Below are 16,893 nucleotides of genomic sequence, written 5' to 3'. Positions count from 1 at the left end.
GTTGGCATCTTTGCAGCCTTCTCTGCCTTAGCCTTCTCTCTCTTTTCCTGATTTTCATGTTCTCTGCAACTGGGTGTGCATCAGTGTAATCAGAGATCTTGGGTTTCAGCTTCCTCAATACAACAGAGTCATCTTCTTCTTCTTCAGCAGCTTCAGGCACTGGGGCCTTGTTCTTCCCTTCAGCAGGGATGTTCCTAGTGCTCCTCTTGGGTTTAAGCTTTGGAGCTGGAGCAGCAGCCTTGGGAGCAGGTTTGGGCTTAGATGGAGCAGCCCCTGATTTGATTGCATCCCCCATAAGCTTTTGAGCTTTGGGTGATGGTGCAACATCCTCTTCCTCTTCTTCTTCAGAGTCTTTCCTCATTGAGGGCTTGCCAAGAACTCTGGCAGTAGTGGTTCTGGCCCTCTTCTTCTTCTTATCCTCACCAGCTGCTTCTTCTTCAGATTCAATGGTGAACTTCATAGTTTCACCTGTGGCAACTTTTCTTGGCTTAGACATGGGCTGTTTTCTTGCTGGAGCCTTTGTTTTCAGACCAGGCTTTGTTGCTGCAGCTGTGCCATACTCTTCCTTCAGCACCTTTTTCCTTGAAGTGGCTTCATCTTCAACTGCCACATAGTCTTCATCCTCAGAGTCAGAATTCCTCTTCTTCCTTGTCCTGGTGACAGCCTTTGGCAAATTGCTGGGAGTGCTCCTGCTGCCATCATCATAACTGCTGGAGGGATCTGAGCCCTCACTCATCTCCACCTGCTATTCAGACTTGTTCTGGCTGTCACTCTGGTCAGACATCTTTGCAAACTCTCTGACAGCAGACCCTGTGAATAGATTATAGATGAGGTAGAGAAGATGAGCATCACAAAGTACAGGAGTTTTGCAAAACAGATGACTTAAAAACTTAGTTTTAGTTCTTCACAGAAAGCATTTCGGATCTACCGATTTGTAAACTCGGTGATACCGAAGCAACTTTTGGAACCTAAACTAGTGAACTCGGTCAGACCGAGTCACAGTTCGGTGGTACCGAGACTGCTAGGGTTTCACAGAGAATCAAACTCGGTCACACCGATTTGCAATTTTCGGTCAGACCGAAAATGCATGTGCTCTGGCCTAAGCCAAATCGGTGAGACCGATTTCTACAACTCGGTCGGTCCGAGATGAATTCGGCGGAGACCTAACCCTAAATTTTCAAACCAAATATAATCTACGGGATGTTTTCACTGGACAGGATGATTTCAATCGTGGCAAGAATCATGGCAAAGCAATGTGCTAAGAATCAGAGTTAAGGAATAGCACAAAGTTCAAGTTCGTACCCTAGTTCGACGGTGAACTTGCTACGGCGGCAACGGTGGGGCAGATTGCCGTTGACGGCGGCGGAGACCAGCGGTGGGAGGTCGCTGGCGACGAGAGGATGATCCAGAGACCCGAAGAGGCAGAGCAGGTTATGCGCGGGCGAGGAGGTTCGAATTTTTTTCCAAATTTTGGCCCGTCGGTATATATAACCTGACCCTATCGGTGTGACCGAGTGGAACGACTCGGTGGCACCGAGATGCAAAACTGCAAGCAGTCACTGCAACTCGGTGTGACCGAAAGGTTCTAATCGGTTGCACCGAGATTGAAAACCCTAGATCAACTTAGTGATCTCGGTAGGACCAAAATGGATGAATCAGTCAGACTGAGATGCACAAAGAGGTTTTGGAGGTTTAAGTCTATCACGAATTGGGAACTCCGAGTGCTCCTCACACAGAGTGGTTCGAATCTGACTTGATCAAACTTTGTGATGTAGCATGAATAGAGTTTGAGACGAGGAAAGCATAGATAGCTAGAGAGAGTTCTTAGGCATTCTTGCCCATCCATTTGGCATAAGAGAAAAAGCCAAACAATCAAAACAACAAATGGATGTCCTCGAATGAGTAAAATATGCATCCAACATGCTCACACAATAAAATGGCAAATGAAATATGTGACAAAGCATGCACAATCACTCTAGCATCTATCAAGCAATTTGGCGATGACTAGGTCATCTATATATGAGTATATTGACTTAGGAGTCAAATGAGAACATTTGATCATAGGTCATACTCATCGTTTAAGCACAAGTGGGGTTACCACTTTTACATAAAGCATTGTTGTGTTCACACCATTAGAGTTTCTTTAGCTCAATTGATTTGAGTAAAGCTCCCCCTAGATGTGATATCCCCCCTAAGAGGGATGAACTAACCTTAGGTTTTGTCGATGACGACTTCATGTAGGTGTTGAAGATATAGATGCTCAATGTTGATGTAGATCATTCGGAGCAATCCTTTGGAGTGAGTTGCACTTTCAATACCTACACGGTTAGTCCCACAAGGAACAAACAAGGATATCCATAGATATAGAGTGATGCATACACAAGATGATGTCCATGAAAGCATTAGGTTACCTTGTCCCTTGTCTTACCAACAAGAGGGTTTGTGACTCCTTGAACTAGTGCAAGATATGGAAGTTGTTTGCACTTGTTCTCGCCAAAATGATAAGAGTGAAGTATGTTGGCGGAGTCACCCTCAAGAACTTCTAGTTCTTCTTCTTCGGGATCCACACCATCTTGATGGGAATCCTTGGAGTCGTAGTCGTACTTGATGAGGTAGAACTTGATGTAGTCTTGGGAACCCACTTGACCAAGGCCTTAGGTGCTTCTTCAAATGCATCAATTTCCTCTTGAAGCTTGTCCTTGCCTTTTTGCTTGTGGTCTTGTGGTGGAAGGTCATCTTGAGCTTGTGTCCCTTTGAAGGAAGTAGGATCATACTTCTCTTGTTGAGGAACAAACTTCGTCTTGGGGTATTGATCTTCTTCCCACTCAACTTCATTAGCATTGAACTTTCGTTCAAAACCAACACCTTGATTCTTCCGGTGTCTTCCTTGCTTGCGTACAATTTCCTCAAATTGCTTACTTCCGGCAAGGCTCTTGTAAACACCTTTCTCTATAATTCCCTTCAATAAGCTATTTTCTTGCTCAAGTGTAACTTGGCTAAGAGAATCATTAATGGAATCAAGAGAACTACTAGAAGCAACAACATTGGATTTAGCATGATTGTTGTTACTACTAGATGAAGAATCTTTCTTGCTCTTGTTGCTAGATTTAACTTGTGGCATGTAAGTAGACAAGAGTAAACGCTTGGCAATGTAAGAAGAACTTTTCTTGCGAAGATCATCATTGATTGCCTTTAAAAACTCATGCTCTTGCTCAAGGTTGAGCTTTTCAAAGCGTGGCTTATCATGAGTCTTTAAAAGTTCTCGATGATCATCCAAGGTAGTTTCATGAGCTAACTTAAGAGTGTTTAGTTCTTTAGTTAGACGCTCAATCTCCTTCTTATCATCGTCATTCGTTTATCTTGATTAGCATGATTAATTGACGTTTCATCATAGTTTTCATCACTAGAGTTGTCAACAAGTAAATCATCATCACCTAGCAAATCATCTTCATCACTATTGAAATCAACATACTCGGGATGTGTTGCCTTTGGACCCTTGGCCATGAAGCATCTTCCAATTCCTTCATTTGGTGAGTCAAATAGGTCGTAGGAGTTGGTTGACACGAGTGCTAGACCGGCAACACCTTCATCTTGAGTATATTCGGAGTCGGAGTGAACTTTCGGGTTCGGAGTCGGAGCCGGATACCCATTCACCAACATGAGCTTGATGTCTTCTTTTTGTGTAGCTCCTTGATGACTTTTCCTTCCTTTCCGAGTCCTTGCTTCTCCGAGAGGGTTTTCATTCATAACGATCATCTCTACTCCTTCTTTCTCTTAATGGTGATTCCTCTCTTCTACTTCTTCTTTTGGGAGAATCTTCTCTTCTTTTGTAGGGGGCCGTACACTCATTGGAGTAGTGCCCGGGTCTTCCACAATTGTAGCAATTACGCTCACAACTAGAAGATCTTTTGTCATTGTAGGACCTTGACTTGGAACTTCTTTCCTTGCTTCTACTCTTGTAGAACTTGTTGAAGTTCTTCACCATTAGGCTCAATTCTTCATTGAAGGTTTGCTTCTCACTTGATGATGTGGGAGCATCACACGAGGCTTTGTAAGCACCACTTGACTTGTTGTGAAGCTCTTCCTTATCCTTGAGTGACATCTCATGAGCAACAATTCTTCCAATGACTTCCGTTGGCTTGAGATCTTTGTAATTGGGCATCATTTGGATCAATGTGCACACAGTATCATATTTTCCATCCAAGGCTCTTAGGATCTTCTTGATGATGAATTTGTCGGTCATCTCTTCACTTCCTAAGCTGGCAATCTCATTTGTGATGAGAGCAAGCCTAGAGTACATTTCAGCGACACCTTCACCATCCTTCATTTTGAACTTGTCAAGTTGACTTTGAAGCACATCCAATTTGGATTCCTTGACGGAGTCGGTACCTTCGTGCATATCAATCAAAGTATCCCAAATTTCCTTTGCATTCTCAAGACGGCTGATTTTGTTGAATTCTTCGGGGCACAATCCATTGAAGAGAATATCACAAGCTTGAGCATTGTATTGTAGCATCTTCAACTCTTTCGCGGTAGCTTCCCGGTTTGGTTCTCTCCCATCAAAGAATTCACCTTGCAAGCCAATACACACAATAGCCCAAACGGCGGGGTTATGTCCAAGAATATGCATTTTCATCTTATGCTTCCAACTAGCAAAATTTGTACCATCAAAGTAAGGACCTCTACGGTGGTAATTTCCCTCGCTAGACGCCATACTCTCCTAGGTTGTGAAACCAAGGCTATGACCACCAAAAGCTATGGAAATCGAAGCAAATGGAGACCAAAGCTCTGATACCACTTGTAGGATCGAAAGTATGTCTAGAGGGGGGTGATTAGACTACTTGACCAAATAAAAATCTAGCCTTTTCCCAATTTTAGTTCTTGGCAGATTTTAGCAACTTAGCACAAGTCAAGCAATCAACCTACACATGCAATTCTAAGAGTATAGCAGCGTAATGTAAAACAATTGCATATGAAGGTAAAGGGAGGAGTTTGAGGGAGCAAACGCAATGTTGACACGGAGATTTTTTATCCGTGGTTCCGATAGGTGGTGCTATCGTACATCCACGTTGATGGAGACTTCAACCCACGAAGGGTAACGGTTGCGCGAGTCCACGGAGGGCTCCACCCACGAAGGGTCCACGAAGAAGCAACCTTGTCTATCCCACCATGGCCGTCGCCCACGAAGGACTTGCCTCACTAGGGTAGATCTTCACGAAGTAGGCGATCTCCTTGCCCTTACAAACTCCTTGGTTCAACTCCACAATCTTGTCGGAGGCTCCCAAGTGACACCTAGCCAATCTAGGAGACACCACTCTCCAAGAAGTAACAAATGGTGTGTTGATGATGAACTCCTTGCTCTTGTGCTTCAAATGATAGTCTCCCCAACACTCAACTCTCTCTCACAGGATTTGGATTTGGTGGAAAGAAGATTTGAGTGGAAAGCAACTTGGGGAAGGCTAGAGATCAAGATTTATGTGGTTGGAATGGAATATCTTGACCTCAACACAAGTGTAGGTGGTTCTCTCTCAGAAAATATGTGTTGGAAGTGTAGGCATGTTCTGATGGCTCTCTCCACGAATGAAGAGTGGGTGGAGGGTATATATAGCCTCCACACAAAATCTAACCGTTACACACAAATCACCAAACTCGGTGGGACCGATTCAAAGAACTCGGTCAGACCGATTTGGTTCATAATGTGACCGTTAGGCATTTCGGTGGGACCGACACGTCAACTCGGTGGGACCGATTTCGTTAGGGTTAGGGCATAACGTAATCTCGGTGAGACCGATTACACAAACTCGGTGAGACCGATTTTGGTAATAGACTAACAGAGAGTTGGTCAGGCAAACTCGGTGGGACCGATTTTCTCATCTCGGTTGGACCGAAACGTTACGAAAAGGAAACAGAGTGTTTGCATTGCAATCTCGGTGGGACCGATCGCTCATCTCGGTTTGACCGAAACGTTACGAAGGGAAACAGAGAGATTACAATCCCATCTCGGTGAGACCGAGATCCCTATCGGTGTGACCGAAAAGACTAGGGTTTCTGGCAGTGGCTATGTCAAATGAACTCGGTGGCTCCGGATATGAAATTTCGGTGGGGCCGAGTTGGACTTTTTGGTTTGGGACATATGTGGATATGAGAAAGTACTGGAGGGTTTTGGAGCATATCACTAAGCATTTTGAGCAAGAACCTCATTAAGCAACACCTCATCCCTTCTTAATAGTATTGGCTTTTCCTATAGACTCAATGTGATCTTGGATCACTAAAATAGAAAATGTAGAGTCTTGTGCTTTGAGCTTGAGCCAATCTTTTGTCCTTAGCATTTTGAAGGGTCCAATTTCTAATCCATTCCATGCCAATCATTGAGCTTTCCTGAAATATTCATCTTGGAATAGCATTAGCTCAGTGAGCTATATGTTGTTAGGAATTACCAAAACCACCCAGGGATAGTTGCACTTTCAGCTGGCAATGGTGCTGGTGCAGTCTGGGACTGGAGCCCCCAGTCCGTCTATGATGACGGGCGCGGAGCTCGACGAAGAGCTTCAACGCCTCCTGGCATCGCTGTACCAGGGAGTTGGAGAGGCAGATGATTCAGCCGTCATCGCAATGGACTTGTCCTTTCTGGAGTCCATGGCGACGGGCGTAAAGGAGATGCAGGCCCGGCACGACCAGAAGTGGCAGACGCTTAAGGAGCGGCGTGAGTCCGCCAGCAGGGTGGACCCGGAGCTGAAGGACAAATGCTTGGAGCTGCATGAATGGCATGGCAAACAGTTCAAGGTACTCATGAGGAAACAAGAGACGCTCCTGTTGACAAAGGAAGATGTCGTGGCCCGCAAAACGCGCTTGGCGGACCGCAAGGCACTCCTGGATGCCAGGGAGCAAGAGATCTCTCTCCGGGAAGAGAAGCTCGAAGCCACCCTTTGCGCCAAGGATGATGGTCTGGAGGCTCTTGTGCAACAGCGTACCAAGGAGCTGGAAGACAAGCACAAAGCTGCCCAGGATGCCCTTGCTACTGACTCTACCGCTCAATTGAAGAAGCTCACTGAAGACCTGGCTGCCGCATCTGCTGCCAAGACTGACCTCGACCGGCAGGTGGCTAAGCTGACTAAGGACCTTGCCGGGAGCACCAAGGAGGTGGAGGCTCTCACAGAAGAAGCACGAAAGGCAGAGGTTCTCCTGACTGACGTGTAGTCCTAGCTCTCCTCACAAGTCGAGAGCCTCGAGACCGCCAATGGCACCATGACATATCTGAAGGCCAGGATCGGCTCCTTGGAGAGCGCGGCAGAGTCCAGTGAATCTCGTCAACAACAGTTGTCCAAAGATTTGGGTACTGCCCAGCGTCTCCGAAAGTAAGCAGAAGACAAATTGGAGAATCAGTCCAAGCACGTCAACCTTTGGAGCAGGAGCCTGATCAACATCGCCATGTGATACGTATCCAACGTATCTATAATTTTTGATTGTTCCATGCTGTTTTATTATCAATCTTGGATGTTTTATAATCATTTTATAGTCATTTTATATCATTTTTGGTACTAACCTATTGACATAGTGCCAAGTGCCAGTTGCTATTTCCCCATGTTTTTACATCGCAGAAAATCAATACCAGACGGAGTCCAAATGCCACGAAACTCCACGATGATTTTTTATGGGCCAGATGGAAGATGTTGGGCCCTGGTTGCACCTGGGGGGAGTCCCGAGGAGGGGACAACTCACCAGGGCGCGCCAGGAGGCCCATGCGCGCACTGGTGGGTTGTGCCCACCTCGGGTGCCCCCCGACCGCCTCTTCGCTCTATAAATACCCCAAAAATACCAGAACCCTAGGGGAGTCGACGAAATATTCATCCAGCCGCCGTAGAGTCCAGAACCACCAGATCCAATCTAGAGACCATCTCGGATGGGGTTCACCACCTCCATTGGTGCCTCTCCGATGATGCGTGAGTAGTTCTTTGTAGACCTTCGGGTCCGTAGTTAGTAGCTAGATGGCTTTCTCTCTCTCGCTGAATTCTCAATACAATGGTCTCTTGGAGATCCATATGATGTAACTCTTTTGCGTGTGTTTGTTGGGATCTGATGAACTTTGAGTTTATGATCAGTCATATCTTTTTATATCCATGAAAGTTACTTGAGTTTGTTTGATCTCTTATAGCCTCATATTTCTTCTCCAATATTTGTTTTTTTGGCCAACTTGATCTATTTATCTTGCAATGGGAAGAGGTGCCCGGTAGTGGGTTCTATCTTACGGTGCTTGATCCCAGTGACAGAAAGTGAACCGACACGTATGTATCGTTGCTACTAAGGATAAAAAGATGGGATCTATATCTAACACAATAGATAAACAGATCTTGTCTACATCATTTCATCGTTCTTATTGCATTACTCCATTTTTCCATGAACTTAATACACTAGATGCATGCTGGATAGCGGTCGATGTGTGGAGTAATAGTAGTAGATGCAGGCAAGAGTCGGTCTAATAATCTTGGACGTGATGCCTATGTAATGATCATTGCCTGGATATCGTCATAATTATTTGAGGTTCTATCAATTGCCCAACGGTAATTTGTTTACCCACCGTTTGCTATCTTTCTCGAGAGAAGCCACTAATGAAACCTATGGCCCTCGGGTCTTCTTTCTCATATATTTGCTCGCGATCTACTTTTCCTTTGCATTTTTATTCAGATATATTAAACCAAAAATACAAAAATACTTTGCTGCACTTTATTTATTTGCGATCTATTATTTCAATCTACTACAATTTTCTAGCATCGTTACCCGAAAGGGATTGACAACCCCTTTAACACGTTGGGTTGCGAGGTGTTGTTATTTGTGTGCAGGTGTTGTTTACGTTGTGTTGCTTGGTTCCCCTACTGGTTCGATAACCTTGGTTTCTTCACTAAGGGAAATTCCTACCGTCGCTGTGCTGCATCATCCCTTCCTCTTTGGGGAAATACCGACGTAGTCCTTGCAGACAGGAGCTTTTCTGGCGCTATAGTCAGAGAGCGATCAAAAGGAATTTCTGGCACCAACATAACCAGGTTCGTAATCACAAATCTCATCTCCTTGCAATTTACATTATTTGCCATTTGCCTCTCGTTTTCCTCTCCCCCACTTCACAAAAATTTGCCATTTTATTCGCCTTTTTTTTTCGTTCGCCGTTTTCTTGCCTGAGCTGTTTTTGCGTGCATTCTTGTTTGCCGTTATGGATAGTTCTTCCTCTATTGCTTGCACTCCTGAGGACGAGGTCCTCAACTTTAAACAATGGGGAGGAGAAAATTTAAAAGATGCTTGGTATAGAATTTGCAATGCTCATAATAGATCTATCCATAAGCAATCTACCGTTGTGCTTCTGCGTTGTTTTTATGTTGGCATCACCACTTGGTATAGATTCATCCTTGATACGATTACCGGTGGAAATTTCTTAATGAGTCCTCCTTTTGATGCTCTTAATGCTATGGGAAATTTAGTGGGCTCACCACCCCTTATGGTTAATGAAACAATTTTGACTCTTGAGCATGTTATGGAAAGATTAGATGATATCGAAAAGAAAATGCTCACCGAAGATCATATGGAAATTATACATAAAAAGATGCATAATTTTGCCACTAATCTTGGGTCAAAAGCGGGTGATATTTTTAAGTTGCTAAAAGAGGGGGTACCTTAATCCATGAAAGAATAGAAGAAAGTCCGTCTCGGATCGATAAATTGGAAGAAATTTTTAGTAATCTAAGCACGGCTTTTACTACCACTAAAATTATTGAGGAAACTCCCGCAAAGAGTAGGAGATCTAAGAACAAGGGTGCGACTGCTAGTGATAGCAATAAAGGAGATCTAAAGATGATTAGTATCCACTCGAATTTTGTTGAATTGATAGAAGATCCTTTTTGCAAGAATGAATTCTTTGAATTTACTCCTAGAAGTGTTGCTATTGAAGGTCTTTATGCTAAATCTTTGAAGTATTCTAAGTTTTTGATTGAAGAGTTGGACAAGGATGACAAAACTTAGATCCTTGCTTTATGCCTAGCTAAGGGCGTAAAACTATAGCGCTTGTTGGGAGGCAACCCAATGAATAAATTTTATTTTTGCTTTTTGCTTTCTATTCTTGAGTGTTAGCACAATTATGCTACTGTTATGATTGCGTTTTTTGTGTTTTAATTAGTGTTTGTGCCAGGTAGAACCAATAGGATCTTCTTGGGTGATAGTTGTTTGATCTTGCTGAAAAAGACAGAAACTTTGTGCTCACGAAAATAATGGTTAAAAATCACCAGAACATGATAAAATGCCAATTTGTTTTGCAGAAGATTAATATACAAATTACCCAGGTTGTCCTAGTTTTTCAGAATTTTTGGAGTTCCATAAGTATTCGAACAAATCAGATTGCTACAGACTGTTCTGTTTTGACAGATTCTGTTTTCTTTGTGCTGTGTGCTTATTTTGATGGCTCTATGGTTTTTTTGGTGAGTTTTTGTCATAGAAAAGTTGGAATACAATAGATATAATACAAAAAATTAAGAATTGGTTTAACACAACATTACAGTAGTAGTTTATTTTTCTTATACTAACAGATCTCACGAAGGTTTTGTTGAGTTTTGTGTGATTGAAGTTTTTAAGTTTTGGGTTATTTTACGATGGATGAAAGAAGGATAGAAGAGCCTAAGCTTGGGGATGCCCCGGCATCCCAAGATACTATCCAAGAATGAGAAACCAACTAATCTTGGGGATGCCCCCGGGTGGCATCCCCTCTTCCTTCTAACAACTATCGGTATTTTACTCGAGGCTATATTTTTATTCGTCACATGATATGTGTTTTGCTTGGAGCGTCTTGTATGATATGTGTCTTTGCTTGTTTTATTTTGTGTTTTAAGTCATGAATCCTTGATGGACACACCTATTTGAGAGAGACAAAATTATATCATGACTTGTTAGAATTGCTCGCTATGCTTCACTTAAATCTTTTATGAGCTAGGACTTGCTCTAGTGCTTCACTTATATCTTTTTGAGCACGGTGTGCTTAGTATTTTTGAAGAAATGCTCTCTTGCTTCACTTAGATTTATTTGAGAGTTAGTAAAATTTTGAAGAAATTCTCTCTTGCTTCACTTAAATTATTTTGAGAGAAAGAAAATTTGTTATGCTCATGATCTTCGCTTGTTTGAGCTTATGAAAAGCAACACATGAAAATTAGTCCCAAAGTGATAGATATCTAAGAAGGATAAAGAAAAAGAAAAAATGTCATGAAGAACATTGGACAAAATAAACTTGATTCTTAGTAATAGTTTTGAGATATGATGATGTGATATGTGAGTTATGTTGATGAGTAATTGTGCTCTAGTAAGAATATTGGTGTTAAGGTTTATGATTTCCTATGCATGCACGAAAGTCAATAATCATGCAATGAAAATTATATCCTACTTGTGGTGCATTATTCGGTGTTAATTATGCTTAATGCTTGCTTATGAGATTATTTGTTTCTTGGTTGGTCGCTTCCCAATCTTTTGCTAGCCTTCATTTTGCACCAAGTATGATCTCTACTTGTGCATCCAAAATCCTTTAAACCAGTTTTGCCACATGAGTCCACTATATCTACCTATATGCGGTATTCTCTTGCCGTTCTAAGCAAATTTGCATGTGCCATCTCTAATTTTCAAAATAAACTTCTCTTTTGTGTGTTTGTTTCGCTCGTGGAACGGTAACGGGTGGCTAATATTTTCCATGCTGGATGTGTTATTCTCAAGACGAGTGTTTATTCACTTGTCATTGCACGAGAGTAAGGCAAAGGTCTTAGGGATGCCCAGTCCCGAAATGCAAAAATGAATTTAATTTATGTTGTCAAATAATAAATTCCTTGGAAAGTGTTGGTATGGAGGGCACCCGTGGATACAGTTAGCCATGGAAAGTGAAAGAATGGTGGAAACAGGAATAAACTTTATTTTCTGTTTGGGAACCGCCTATGGCATATCTAGCATGGAAAGTGTTGGGAACTCTGAGTCGTTTTCGTTGGTGGGATGGATACACCTCCCAAAATGTTTTTTTATCTCTATTTTTCTTTCGCTTTGAGCTCTGGCACCTGTACAAATCCCTACCTCCCTCTGCGAAGGGCCTTTCTTTTACTTTATGCAATTTTTATTTTTGAATTTGATTCTCCATCTTCTCTCATAAAAAACACCAACTAGAAGGCAATATGATCGTATGTAACTATTGGGTGTAGCTAATATTCGAGTGTGTTTCATGAATGGATCAATGTTTGAGCATGATGGGCTAGGGATAACTTATTTTAGCATTGATATTTTGAAACACATGGTTACTTGTTGATATGCTTGAGTATCTAAATTATTATGTCAAAACTAGACTATTGCTTTGAATCACATAAAAGTCCAAATGTCCATGCTATAAAGAAAAGAATATGTTATGACATGATAGACATCACTCCACATCAAAAATTCTGTTTTTATCACTTACCTACTCGAGGACGAGCAGGAGTTAAGCTTGGGGATGCTGATACGTCACCAACGTATCTATAATTTTTGATTGTTCCATGCTGTTTTATTATCAATCTTGGATGTTTTATAATAATTTTATATCATTTTTTGGTACTAACCTATTGACATAGTGCCAAGTGCCAGTTGCTGTTTTTTCCATGTTTTTTACATTGCAGAAAATCAATACCAGACGGAGTCCAAATGCCACAAAACTCCATACGCGCCCTGGTGGGTTGTGCCCACCTTGGGTGCCCCCGGACCGCCTCTTTGCTCTATAAATACCCCAAAATACCAGAACCCTAGGGGAGTCGACGAAATATTCATCCAGCTGCCGCAGAGTCCACTACTAGGAAAAGGGCTATAGATGGAATGGCCACTAATGGCGCACCAGACATGTGGTGCGCCATTGCTATATAGCAGTGGCGCACCATGTGCTGGTGCGCCATTAGTGTGAAAGACACTAATGGCACACCAGACACAAGGTGCGCCATTAGTAGCAATTTTTTTTATTTTTCCAAACATACTAATGGCGCACCAGGGCATAGTGCGCCATTACTAGTTCTAACTAGTAATGGCGCACTAGCCACATAGTGTGCCACTACTATTTTTTTATTTTTTTTGCAAAACTACTAATGGCGCACCAGGGAACAGTGCGCCATTACTAGCGATCCCCCTCCATCTTGATCGCTATCCCACCTCACCAGATCCGGTCCCCCTCGCCGCCGAGCACCCCCCGCACCCTCTACCCCGCTCCACCGGGCGCCGCCGCCGACCCCCCGCACCCTCCCCCGCTCCACCGCCGCCGACGACCCACCGCACCCTTCCCTGCTCCACCGCCGCCGACGACCCACCGCACCCTCCCCCGCTCCACCGCCGCCGACGACCCACCGCACCCTAGCTCCCCTGCTCCACCGCCGCCGATGACCCACCGCACCCTCCCCGGCCCGCTCCACCGCCGCTGCCGACCCCCTGCACCCTCCCCGGCCTGCTCCACCGTCACAAATGAATGCTATAGCTAATTCCTCCCTCTCCCTCGCCAGTTCCCCCTATAGCTAATTCCTCCCTCTCCCTTGCCAGTTCCCCTTCGTCCCTCTCCCTCGCGCTAGTTCCTCTCCGTCCGCTCCCAATCCGCGCCCCCGCCGCCTCCCTCTCCCCATCCTCCCCTCCGACCCCACCCCACTCTCGTCGGAGCAGCGCCGCCGGGCCGACACCAACCTCGCCCTCGCCCGCGCGCGCCGCAACCTCCACCTCGCCGAGTCCGGAGCTGCTCGTGGAGGAGACGTGGCTGGAGGCGCTCTCCGGGGAGCTGCTCAAGCCCTACGCGTTCTGACAACTCATATTCGCCTTGTCACAGGGCGCCGAGCAGCATTTTAAATGCATAAAAACAAAAATTGGGGAGCCTGGGAATCGAACCCAGGACCTCCTAGTGTGTGTGCTGCGTGCTGACCAGTCGGGCTAGTGGGCGTGTTCTGATGGAGATAGGGTTAGGTGGAATATAACCTGACCAGTCGGGCTAGTAATTTCTAATGGCGCACCAGGGTGAGGTGCGCCATTGCTATTGTCGTACTTATGGTGCACTTGGGGGAGGTGCGCCATTAGATAGACATCCCGCACTCCACCTATTCCCTCGCACTGTGGCCTCCCTCCCTCGCCAGATCCCCCACTCGACCCCAACCGTACGCCGCCGCCCCCTTGCTCCGCCCCCTCCGTCTGCCGCGCCTGCACGCCGTCGGCGACGCCGCCGCCGCTGTGGTCTTGCGCTGCCCCGACGCCGCCGCTCCGACCCCCGCGGGACTCCACCCCCGCCGCCCCCGCGCCCCCCGAACGAGATCGGCCGAGCGCTCCTCTCCTCTCCTCCGGCCCCTGTAGCAGCCGGCGAGCGCAGCCCCGACGTGCCCACACCCCGCCTGCCCCTGCCGTCCTCCGCCACCCGGCGACCAGCCGCGCCCGCCCAGGTACCCCTCCTCCTTCCTCCTTCCTCCCTCTCCACCCTTCCTCCCCATTCCCTCCCTCCCTCCCCTCGACCGTGGTACACAATCTGTGCGTGCAAGTGCAATCTCTGGAGCCCTTTTTTTTAATTCAGTTTCGTCAGAGTATGGCCTAGGAGTACAAAATCCTGTACAGAGTAAACATCCTAGAAGTACAAAATATTCTACTCCTACGAGTACTGTAATTTTATTATTCCTGTTTGAACATGCATATTACTCTTCAACTGGTCATAGAATAGTTCCATTATAAGAGTGCTATTATAAGAGTACAATATGCTAATGATACCCTTTTATTGTTGGAAAATGATGCTGGAATTGCTCTGAATCTGAAATGGATTCTAACCTGTTTTGAAAAAATTGCTGGGATGACAATTAACTATCATAAGTGTACTCTTATCCCTATTAACTTGACAGTTAATGATCTCACACCATTTGTGGACATTTTCCAATGCATAGTTGGGGATTTCCCTATTAAGTATTTTAGGAATTCCTTTGCATTTTGACAAGATTGGCAGAGAAGATCTGCTAGCTTTTATTGATAAAATTTTAGCCAAAATAGCTAGATGGAGAGGCAGACTTCTTTCTTATTTGGAAAAAATTACCCCAATTAGGTCCTGCCTAGCTAGCATGAATCTAAAGGGACCTGCTCTTATAAATCTCTATATGTTCTAGTGAATTTTAGGGGGGGGGGTGCAACCTTTGTATCTTCCTGTAGTATGGAGTATTAAATTGCCCCCTAGGGTATAAGGTTTCATTTGGATGTTCTCCCAGAACAAAATCATGACTTGTGACAATCTAAGGAAAAGGGGGATGGCAAAACCCCTAGAGTGTGTTCATTGCAAAGAGATACAAACTGTATATCATTTATTTTTTGAATGTATTGTAGCTAGTAAAATCTGTGAAGATGTTGAAATGCTTTTCTGTGCGCCAAACTATATATCCCATCTCGATCGCTGACGACGAAGATGCCAATGCGTTCTGCCTCTTCTTATTCCTCTACATTTGGCTTTGTCTCACATCGATTGTTAACGGCCATTGTTGCATTTGGACAGGCAATGGGAGCAGCAACAGCGACACTGGCTACAACCAAAGCAGCAGCGATTATGGCTGTAGCAAAAGCAACATCGGTTCTAGCTTTATCGAAAGCAGCAACGATTCTGGCAGCAACAAAGACAGCAAGAAGGATGATCCAGACTGGAGTGGGGGAGAAGAGGAGCAGAGTGGGGATGAGGAGCTGCAGGATGACGATGGGCATCAGGCTGAGGATGACCTAGCGCTGGTGGTGGCTGACCAAGGGCAAGAGATGGTGGTGGCTGACCATGGGCAAGAGATGGTGGTGGCTGACCATGGGCAAGAGATGGTGGTGGCTGAGGATGACCTAGCGATGGTCGTGCCCGTCCTGCCTGAAGGTGGCCTCGCGATGGTGGTGGTGCCTGACAATGACCACGCACCGGTGGGGGCGCCGGCGATCCCACAGCTGGGCGACATGACCACGCCAATTGTGGTAGAAGACTACATCCCACAGCTGCCTCCACCGCCTCGCCGCTCTTGGCGCATCAGGCTGAGGAAGGAGAAGGAGAAGAACAATGAGAACTGAACTATGTGAAACTTTTGTAATATGGTGTTGGATGGATAACGGTGTTGGATGAACAATGTGAAACTTTTGTAATATGTAACGATGGAACTATGTGTTGGCTATGTATGTATATATGATGAAACTTGTGTGTTGGATATGATTGTTATATGGATGCTTGTTGTATATATATGTGTTGGATATCTCATATGTGAAATAGTGACCTGAGATTAAGAAAAAACGATTTTTTTTAAAAAAATTGTTACTAATGGCGCACTTCCGTGTGGTGCGCCATTAGTATACCAGTTACTAATGGCGCACCTGTGGGATACTAATGGCGCACCCACGGTGCGCCATTACTAAAATATTCTAGTGGCGTGGTGCTAGTGGCGCACCAGTAGTGTGCCATTAGTAGGCAAAACTGGTGCGCCACTAGTAAGCCTTTTTCTAGTAGTGGTCCAGAACCACCAGATCCAATCTAGACACCATCTCGAATGGGGTTCACTACCTCCATTGGTGCCTCTCTGATGATGCGTGAGTAGTCCTTTGTAGACCTTCGGGTCCATAGTTAGTAGCTAGATGGCTTTCTCTCTCTCGCTGAATACTCAATACAATGGTCTCTTGGAGATCCATATGATGTAACTCTTTTTGCGGTGTGTTTGTTGGGATCTGATGAACTTTGAGTTTATGATCAGTCATATCTTTTTATATCCATGCAAGTTATTTGAGTTTCTTTGATCTCTTATATGCATGATCTCTTATAGCCTCATATTTATTCTTCGATATTTGGGTTTTGTTTGGCCAACTTGATCTATTTATCTTGCAATGGGAAGAGGTGCCCGGTAGTGGGTTTGA

Source organism: Triticum aestivum, chromosome 5D, assembly GCF_018294505.1.
Source record: "Triticum aestivum cultivar Chinese Spring chromosome 5D, IWGSC CS RefSeq v2.1, whole genome shotgun sequence".
NCBI lineage: Eukaryota > Viridiplantae > Streptophyta > Magnoliopsida > Poales > Poaceae > Triticum > Triticum aestivum.
The sequence above is the reverse complement of the archived record's forward strand: the minus strand, read 5'-3'. Positions refer to the sequence as shown.